This window comes from Acyrthosiphon pisum, chromosome A1 (genome assembly GCF_005508785.2).
Source record: "Acyrthosiphon pisum isolate AL4f chromosome A1, pea_aphid_22Mar2018_4r6ur, whole genome shotgun sequence".
Taxonomy (NCBI): Eukaryota; Metazoa; Arthropoda; class Insecta; order Hemiptera; family Aphididae; genus Acyrthosiphon; species Acyrthosiphon pisum.
The window spans coordinates 12003439-12013051 of NC_042494.1; positions in this window are offsets into that span (position 1 = coordinate 12003439).

Genomic DNA, 9613 nt, shown 5'->3' on the forward strand with positions numbered 1-9613 from the left:
AAATAGAAGAATAGATAGGATTAGATATGATTTATTTGGAAAAATGAATGTTTATTTGTATAATTTTTTTATTTTACGAGTTTTTAAGTTGTTATACATTCATCAATGAATGATTATACTTAATATCACACAATCATATTGTTATTATTTTTATTATTATTATTATTATTATTGACACTTCACGTAGACGCTATATTCATATTATTATCATGTATTTATGAATTATGTTATATAAGTGCTACAGAAATTTATTACATTTCCCACTATTGATAAAGGTTGAACTACCTACCTATTTTTTGAGTTATGCCTATAATTAATATATTATTGTACAACTGTCAAAACTCACATACCGTCGAAAAGTGATTTCCTAGTATAAAAGGTAGATTCCAGGTTTTGTTCGGATTAGAATATTACAACTCAAGTCTATTATTATTATGTAGAAAATATGGTATCGGTATATGCACGTATACGGTGGTTTAATGGTTCAAACGTAAACCGAAACGTTTCCAAACAATATTATTTTTCGACATGCAGCTATTATATTATTATTTTACCTATGTAAAATGCAATTTTGAATTTTTAAATATTATTTTATATTAACTATTCAACTATATTGACGTTCGCGAGGTTCTACACAATACATATTATTATTATAATCATATTGTATGGTTTATATAACTGTCCATGTCGTATCCGCCGGTGTAATGCGTTATTTTATGATTTATTCAGAAGTTTTCACCACCTTTAGTGTTTGATGGCTTAAATATTTCTTGGAACATATATTATAATATCCGAATAGAGTTTACTCTGTATAATCGACTAATGAGTTCTTTTATTTAAAATATATATTCTAACGACTTTTTAGTCGTTAAATCTGTAACAATTGATTATACACTCGAAAAAACGAGAAAAAAAGAAACAATACCTATTATTTGTTCACATCAAAATATGTTTATTAGATTCTGAGCGGAGCGATGAAGCTATTGTTTTTACAATGGTGTTTTTTTTTCTTCTTTTATATCCTGTATACAACATTTCTTCCAGAAGGAGTGTTTCGATTTCAACATATAGTACCTTATCTTTTATCAAATTGGATCAAGATGGTACTTTAGAGAGGTCATTTTTCGATTTTCTCAATAGTTATTTAAGTCCACGGGAAAAACCACCGGAAAAGTTACGAAAAAACGCTAAAAATGGGATTTAATTCTAACGCTTTGTTTATCACCATAGAAACGAACAAAAAATTATAATATTTTAATATTAATTCAACTAACATGATAAAATAAATAATAACAAAATATAAAATATCTAGACTGACAAACCATCTCCGCTCAGAATCGTTTTTCTTATACAATGATATTATATCATTGAATTCAAGTCTAATACAACCATTATACAATGACCCACTTGTAATCTACTGTACAGCAGAGCGACATCCACTTACCTGCTTTTTTAATTATAAACTAAAAATAATACGAAAATCGCAAAATGTATAAACAATAATTTTCAAAAAAAAATAGCACATTGGCTATATTAAATACCTATAATATTTTACATTATTATATTCATGATAATAAAAGGAAAAAAATCGAAATTTCCATAATATGTGAACAATTTAACAATTTGAGATAATTTAATGAAATTTAAAGAAAAAAAATACGACGGACAGGAGACACAATAAACAAGGGGGGGAGGATGCGAGATGGTGAATTGGTGCGGAAATGCAGTGTGGCTGCCGGCTGGCCACTGGTCACCCCTGTAGTAGTCATGGGCACTATCGAATAGTTTACACTATCGAGTATCTATTCGAATGTTTTTAACATAATCGATTAGTAGTTTTTAATAATAACTATCGAATAGCACATCGAATAGTTTACACTATCGAATAGTATTTGATAGTTTGAATAATCATAATAACTATATTTAATAAATTATTCGAATAGTTCACGATTTAAGATATACAGGATACTCAACGACCCTATATACATACACAACAAAAGTGGTGCGCTTAAATGTTGATTTCTAACAGCTGATCAACTATGTGAGAATAACTACTAACGCTCCAATACATAATATTGTATATATATATTGATATATTTTGTAGTACCAAGAGAAATCACTGTAATGCAAAAGCGCTAACTGTTATTCTTGATATGACAAGATCGTTAATTTTAAGCGCACCAAAATATAAGTTTCGTTGAGTAACCTGTAGGTATATCCTTAAATCGTGGAATAGTTAATGAATAGTTTTTATGTATTAAAAACTATTCGATAAACTCGAATCGGGGCGAAATCGTTGCCCGCGCGGGTACCTCTACTATAGCCGCCGTGTCGTCACCGTCTTCCGTCGGCGCCGCTCCACATGACCGTAACAGCGCTCGCTAAGCCGCTAGAGGGTCTCGCGCGTCAACGACGACCGTGTGCGCTACGCCAGCGATCCCATCGTGCCGCGGATGGTCGGAGAACGTGCGCGGGTGACTTACCGCCTCCACTGTCCGTTCTCTTTCTCGCATCCTCCCCTCCGTTCCGTCGTCTTCGGCCAAGGGGCGAGCTGCGGACGGTTTCTCATCGGCAGCAACACAGATAGGGATGGCAAAAATATTCCCGACCTCGATATATCGATAATCGATATATCGAAAAACTAAATATCGATATGCCGATATATCAGCTCAAAAAATATCGATATATCGTCGATATTTCAAAAAAAATCAATGATATTTATTATTTTTTTGTTCCTCATTATGTGTATACGTAATTTTTACCGAATAAATTATATGTAAAAAAGGTGGTATAAAGACGTTCGAAAACTGGCCTCGCAGAAAAAATATGGATTCAGCCTAAATATACTTTTAAATACATATATATATATTAATAAAAATATGTTCCCTTTATATTTTGGGAAATATTTTTGTCAAATACATTTTTACAACATGTCGACATGTTTATAATATTATGAACAAAAAAAATACTTAAAATTGTATTAAAAAACATATTGTAAACTAAAACATAATTTTGATAAATCGTAAGAGACGTTATTAAAAAAATATCTTGACATTTTTCTAAAATTAATGATGATCTATTTTCAATTACTTTTACTTCTACAATTTGTATAGTATATATAAATATATGTGCCATAAAAATGAATTACTTGGCAGTTATGAAATAACATAAATAATAATACAAATATTATATAGTTAGAATGATTTATTAAGTTCAATGTAACTTTATCATTTATTTTAAAATATAACATGTACATTAAAATAATAACTTAATAACTTTAATATATATCATAATAACATGAAAATTTTTAATGATTTATTATAATAACTAAAATAACTTAAATAATAAAAAGTTATACATTATCAAGCCAATAACAGTCATCAATAGACCCCAGGAACAACAGCTTAAAAAGTCTTTTGCCCAATAATCTAATAACAAATAAATAATTAATATAATACAAAATATATAAATTTATAATATATTCAATTAAAATAAATGAATTACCTGTTTCTTTCTTTGGAAAGGGTAGCTCCAGCTTTGGAGAATAGCCTTTCGGAAGGAACAGACGTCGCAACAACACATAATACTTTTTGAGCTTCCATGTACATTAATGGAAAAACCGATTTCATATCTTCCCAAGTTTCTAAAGGATTTTGCTTTAAAGGACTGACTGGTGCTGACAGATAATTCATGACAAGTTGATCTGATGGTGAATTACTATTAGTTTTCCTGCTGCTGGACGCCCTTGAACTAGAGCGTTTATGGGCTAGTCCTTGGTGGTATTCCCAGAGGTTAAATACTTTAGAACTTTCACTGGTGTCTTCCTCTGAAGAAGAAGACGATAATACCATGCGGTTGTTGGAAACCATTTCCTTGAGGAGTTTTATGGCATTAGCACAGGCGACCGGGTCCTTGAAATGTAGATTTTTGAAACGTGGATCCAACAATGTGGCCACGGGGCAAAGGTTAAATATTTCAATATTACCAAATCGCCTATTCAATTGGGCAATGACAGCATTTTTTAAACTTTCCCCTACATCGCTCTTCGGTAGTTGTGAACTTACACCATTATTCAAACAGCTAACAATGGGTAAAACCTTACTAATTGTAACATAACTCTCCGCTGACATCTCAGCTGTGACCATTTCCAGTGGACGCAAAACCAAAATTACATCATGTATTTCTTGCAGCTGTCTAGCTGATATCATTTCTGGTCCGTTTGGACGTGTCAGCATTATTTCCGAAATAATTTTAGAGAGCTCGACAAATCTTTGAAGCATATAAAATACACTATTCCACCGGGTGCTCACATCGAGAATCAGTTTCTTAACTGCACCATCTTTAATGCCTGAATAAACAAAAAAAAAAACATAAACCTTGTGAGGTTAATTTTCAATATATATTTTTTAAAACATACATTTTCTATAATAAATTAATATACCTTGATTAATCTGTTTTTTTCTAAGTTCATCACTAAGGAATGTGCTTCGTTTAAAGTGCTTCACGATCTCTCTTACATTTGATAATAAATCAATTAATGATGTGGTATTAGATATTGACTTTTCAACTATTAAGTTAATTGTATGTGCGAAACAAGGCACATACTTATAAGTGTTACACAGACCGCAGAAAAAGCGTCTGACGCCTTTCCACCTCGCACGAGGTGAATCTCAGTTTCCGGGCGGTGCTGCGGCCGGGTCCAGCTAACCGACCAGCTCACCAAAACTATTCTTTACAGCCGGCTCGATTTTCTCATCCAACACGTCTTCTGGACGCAGAACGTCGTCGAGTGGCCCTTGGGAGTCGGAGTGGGATTGACAGGCCCCGACTCCGAGGAAAGCGCATCCCCACACGACGACGTACAACTGCTAGCCAGCAAAACGGAATGGTGCTCTACTGCTTCTGAAATGTTCGAATTGTCGTCTTCCTGGACCGTGTTGTTGTTGCCGAACGGTGCTGCCTCTGGAAACGTCGACTCTGCTGCAGATGACAGCGCATCGTCGCTCGGCAATCCATCACTGTGCAAGGAGAACGTTTTCGTCAAACTCTTTTCTATCTGCGGATCCATGAATCGGATTTTGTCCTTTACTCCTTTAGGCTCCGACTCCGGGGTCTGATCGTCGCCACTTGCAGTAGTTGCGCCCGTATCAATGGCAGACAGAAGAAGAGTAACTAAACGCACGAGGTATTCGTCGCTTTCGTCAGTGCAAGTGCCTTCCATTATGTTGACTACAATGTCTTCTAAGATTTCGAGTAATATGACGTTTACCGCGTCGCGGTCGATGTTGTAATAGTTAGATGCCATCTTTTATTTTTTAAGTGAAAATAATATGCACGTGTACGTTAGGATTTAATTGAGAATTGGTAATGATATAAATATTCCAACGCAGAAACCGATTTCCGAAAAAATCTCCCAGACGACGACGTGTATTACCTATTAGCCAGCTAGTATATTTATCTTTCTCGTTTTTAAATCTATTATCCAATATGGTACCTCCTACTGAAGAATTAATATTTTTGTCTAAAAGTGATTTGACATGAATGAGATGATTGATGAATATTATTGACTATTATTAAATAATAGTTATTTTAATAGTTTAATTTAAAATAATTATTACTAAAAGGTAATATTAGACACATATTATGATAGTATTATATTACTTAATTTATATTATCACATACACAACTATTATGGCACTTTGAGTTACAAAATCGACCAGAATTTTTATACTTCCACCAATTGGTTTTACATAATTATATAGACTACGTCGTGACAACAATCATTCGAAAATATCGAATAGGGGTTTAATGATTAGATAATGAAATATTATCTAGATTACACATATTATGATAATAATTTTAAGATTCTGAGCAAAGCGATTAATGTATTCTTTTTACAAGGCTAATTTTTATTTTTGTGTCTGAAGAAAATTTTTAATAGGTAATCAGGGTAAAAAAATGAACGTCTGATGTTTGAATGTCGATATATTCACGTGTCACGTCGTAAAATAACGGTACCTATCTCATCCAACAATTTTCTTATTTTGTTATTACTGTGTTTACATGTTAGGAAAAACTTAAATATTAAATGTTTAATATTATACGACCATACTCGACAAGACGGCTCTATTATATAGTTATATACTTATACAGGTACCTACTGGCCACAGCATAATTTTAGCACGGTCATCAATAAATTGAGCCTAATCCCAATAAACATCATACCTATTACCTATAGCCGATTATAGACAACAACTCTTGTACTGCCGTACGGTAAATAGGCACTTACAAATAAAACTTCAATATTATTACATCATAGGCAGTGCTTGAATTGGGAATTATTAAGTAGAGGAGGCAGGAGCTCAATCCAACAATTTATAAACTGCGTTCCAATTGCAAAATTAGTCAATGCAGTCTCGTGAGCGGCTTCGCCCCCCCCCCCCACATCCCCCAACCAATTCCTAGTTTTTCAATACTATATTTCACCTTAGTTACAGAATTTTCTATTCCAAATTTCCAAATATAACATATTTAACTATATGTGCTTATGTAACATATTGTAAGTAAATATAGATTTATATTTTATATTCACCTTATTTTTCGAAATTTTTATTGATATACAAATAATACCTATCTACATATTTCGGTAGAAAATAAAAAAATAATAATTATCAGTGATAATATTTTAATAATTATAATTTTTGCTACTATACAGACGCATACCTTTGTCAATAAATTGTGAACACTGGTTCACAGATATTTACAAACTAATGCCCAAAACAATTTTTATTAAAATTAAGAATGGATATAAGTTGTTGTCAAAGATAAACCTAATGAATTTTACATTTCTTAACATAAAAACATTTTTCATCCTATTTATGGTTTTGACTAGTAGTGTTTAACCTCTTTGATTCGCGATCAACTGTTTTTGTAAAAATATTTTCACAAAAATCGGTTGAAAAACCAATGTTTATAAGAAATAAATTAAAGTTTTCATAAAAAAATTATAAGTAATACAAAATTGATAATGAGCGTTTAATGTTTTTTTATATTATTGTAAAAAAATTGTATTGTACTTATAATTATTAATATTATTTTCTGACTAGTTTATAAAAAAAACATACATTTTTGAGCTGTAATAATTGCTTTTAACAGAAGCATTACATAATAATTGAAATATATGTATTATAATATAAATTATATTGCGATAATGGTGTGTATATTATAAGCTGTTACGAAAAACACAAAAAGAAAATAATAATTAATTAGTTTTATTTCGTTGATGATTCAATAAATTTAAAATAATGAAAACATTGAAAACTAAATGAAAATATTACAGTAAATATATTATTTTAAAAACATTTATTAGCTTGCGGACCTTGATCCGGCCCGCCTGCCGTAGATTGGAGACCCTTGATACAGAATAATATGCAATCCCATATCTATATAGAAATAATAATTATCGAGCAGTGAGCACTACAAAAAACAACGGTCTGTATAACATTATTCGTAATATATCCTTCTATACCGATATCTAATGATTATATTACAATAATTTATACGTACGAATTGTATTAGTTTTTTTTTATCGAGAGTTTTCCCATTTTATCCAGGGATCTTATTACGACTACGGGACACGGGGGCCAAGTCGTAAATTATAATATTTGATTATCATGCATTTCGGGTTAGCGCGTTAATTATTAACAAAGGGATATTTTCTTAGTGTTTGTAGCCATAGTATTGTCCATTCCTCCCCCCAATAAATTCAACTGTAAAAACAGCAGACACATTCTAAGTCCCTTTTAGGTCATATAATTATAAAGTTGAACGCGTTTTAGTATAGAGGTACCAGGTACCTAACTACTTTACATTGCTTCGTCCTAAATCATAAGACGGTAAGTATATTATTATGAATATGTGTATGCAGTTTTGCAAATTCATAGCTGTATCTGTAGTGTATAATGTTATATTATATTGTATTATTATAGTTGATATTACACAGCCTTCAGGGACACTACACTAACCTCCACAGCCTTCAGGGACGAGCAGCGTTAGGAAAACTGTTGTGTTGTGAACCACATCAACACCCGTTACCCATAACAATTGATAAAATGTGTTTTTGCTGTTTATTCACCTAAAAAGTATGATTTTAATGGAAATTGAAAAAATTGTTACACTGGTGTATTATTTTTATTTTGTCTAATTAGTTAACATAGGTACAATTTAAAAAAGCGAGGAAGTGGGTGGTGCTTTGCTGTACAGTAGGTTATAAGTGGGTCACTGTATAGAGGATGGTGTAGGTATTGGTGTTAAATTTGAATACAATATCATACAATAATATCATTGTATACGAATCACGATTCTGAGCGGAGACGGTTTGTCAGCCTAAGATATTTAATATTATATATTTATATTCGTTATTATTAATAATGGTAATCAAAAGTTGCATATTATCATATTTGTATATAATATAATACACAATATAATATTATAATATTTTATAAGGTTCAAGTACCCAAGAATAATATTTTTAAATTTCAACACAGAACTAAAATCGTTATTCTTGGTTTTAATATGTAATTTCGCCTAAATTTTAACTTAAAATAACTACAAAAAAAAATTGTATTTAAGTATATATATTTTTTAGATTTATTGGTTAGATACAAAACTATGTACTATTCTTACGTTAAATTTTGTTTTTAATTTTTAATCCTTACCTATGAAAATCGAAAATTGTATACATTTTTATCTCCAAAATAATTTGTACATTTTAAATTTGATAAATTTTGTCGACATTTGAACGTAATATGTATGATCGTAAAAAAATACCGTAGAATAGTATCTGAATTGGTTCAAATTTATAGTAATTTTAAAATATTTATCAAAAATATTTATATCATGAACCAATTCTCATATAATTCTATATACCTATTCTACGGTGTTTTTTTTTACAAGTAAAACTTATTAGTTTAAAGAAGTACTAAGAAAATTAGAAAATATACCTCAAAGGTAGGTAAATCATTTTGTGAACCGAGTAATATATGACGTGTGTAAACGTATTATAGATAGGCAATTACCGATAGCCCGGCTCAATGACGTCACGCGCCTTTTTTCAATTCCACATTATAACTCATTGAATAATGTCGGTAGAAACGTTAAACCTATACCATTTGGAATTTAACCATTATTTTTAGAAGTTACAATTTAATATTATTTCAAATTAAAAAACTTATTGTTTGTATTTTGTACACCTTTAATCCTATAGGTAGGTTACGACTATAATATTATACGATAATATTGACAATGTTTACAAAATGCTAGGTCAGTCACGGCGATCTTATAGGTCTTAACTTGTATGAAATAAACATAATATAAAACATTTTTAAGACAAAAAAACTAGACTCCTACCTAGGTACCTAATTATAAATAATTTATAGCTACAAATAATTATATTAAATATATACAATATTAAAATTATCGAAGCTGAAAAATGTTCTTTATTTAGGAACGAGGAAAATAACTATAGTTCCTTTCTTTAAGCCAGAAACGAGACGATTTAGTTCCTTTTTAACAATATGAATGTGAACAAGAACTAATTATTTTTTAAATGAAA